The sequence below is a fragment of the Cebus imitator genome, unplaced genomic scaffold (genome assembly GCF_001604975.1).
Source record: "Cebus imitator isolate Cc_AM_T3 unplaced genomic scaffold, Cebus_imitator-1.0 Scaffold129, whole genome shotgun sequence".
NCBI classification, from domain to species: domain Eukaryota; kingdom Metazoa; phylum Chordata; class Mammalia; order Primates; family Cebidae; genus Cebus; species Cebus imitator.
In genome coordinates this window covers 342,663-344,359 of record NW_016107444.1, presented here as the reverse complement: position 1 = coordinate 344,359, position 1,697 = coordinate 342,663, and positions in this window count along the sequence as shown.

Here is a 1,697-nt window from a genome sequence, read left to right as displayed (position 1 = left end):
AAAAAAAAAAAAAAAAAAAAAAAAAAAAACACTGTAGCAAAGATGAACTTTAAGAAATTGTGCTGGGGGCTGGGTATAGTGGCTCACGTCTGTAATCCCAGCACTTTGAAAGGCCAAGGCAGATCACTTGAGACCAGGAGTTCAAGACCAACCTGGCCAACATGGTGAAACCTTGTCTCTACTAAAAATACAAAAATTAGCCTGGTGTGGTGGCACGGGTCTGTAATCCCAGCTACTCGGGAGGCTGAGGCACAAGAACCTCTTGAATGTGGGAAGCAGAAGTTACAGTAAGCCAAGATCACACCACTGCACTTCAGCCTGGGTGACAGAGCAAGATTCTGTCAAGAAAAAGAAAGAAAGAAGGGAAGGAAGGAAAGAAGGAAGGAAGGAAGGAAGGAAGGAAGAAAGGCAGGCAGGAAGGAGGGAAGGAATTGTGCTGTGACTGGGAATGGTGGCTAATGCTTGTAATCCCAACACTTCGGGAGGTTGAGGAGGAGGATTGCTTGAGCTCAGGAGTTTGAGACCAGCCTGGGCAACATAGTGAGACCCAATCTTTACAGAAAAATAGGAAATTAGCCAGCCATGGTGGCATGCATCTGTTCTCCCAGTTACTTGGTAGGTTGAGGTGAAAGGAACACTTGAGCCCAGGAGGTTCAGGCTACAGAGAACCACGAGGGCACCACTGCACTCCAGCCTGGGTGACAGAGCAAGACTCTCTCTCAAGGAAAAAAAAAAAGTACCAGAATTAAAAAAGATGAATTCCTCTATAACCAGAATTTAGAGAAAAGTTTCTGTGACTCAAATCCAGATGCAACAACAAAAAAAAATGGTAAAGTTAAATGCATGATACTATGAAAATGAGAATCTTTCCAATGGCAAGAAAAAAAAATCAAAAGACAACTGGTGGCCAGGCACAGTGGTTCACGCCTGTAATCCCAGCACGTTGGGAGGCCGAGGTGGGCGGATCACGGGGTCAGGAGATCGAGATCATTTTGGCCAACATGGTGAAACCCCATCTCTACTAAAAAACAAAAAAATAGCTGAGCGTGGTGACGCCCTCCTGTTGTCCCAGCTACTCGGGAGGCTGAGAAAGGGGAATCACTTGAACCTGGGAGGCAAAGGTGGCAGTGAGCCAAGATCACACCACTGTACTCCAGCCTGGCAACAGAGCTGTCTCAAAGATAAATAAATAAATAAAAATGAATCAATCAAATAAAAATTAGCTGGCCATGGTGGTGGGCGCCTCTAATCCCAGCTACACGAGAGGCTGAGGCAAGAGAATTGCTTGAACCCAGGAGGCAGAGGTTGCGGTGAGCAGAGATGGCACCACTGCACTCCAGCCTGGGTAACACCAAGACTTAGCCTCAAAAAAATAAAAATAAAAAAGGCAACTGACAAATTTAAAAACTGAGGAGAAAAAAACAACAAAACTCAGTAGAAAAAAATTGGAAAAAAATCTTAAACAGAAAATTCACCAAAAAAAGCCCTTAAGTAAAAGAAGCCCCATTATCATTCATAATTTGAAAAGTACAAATTAAAAATTACAATGAGGGCCAGGCGCGGTGGCTCAAGCCTGTAATCCCAGCACTTTGGGAGGCCGAGACGGGTGGATCACGAGGTCAAGAGATCGAGACCATCCTGGTCAACATGGTGAAACCCCGTCTCTACTAAAAATACAAAAAATGAGCTGGGCATGG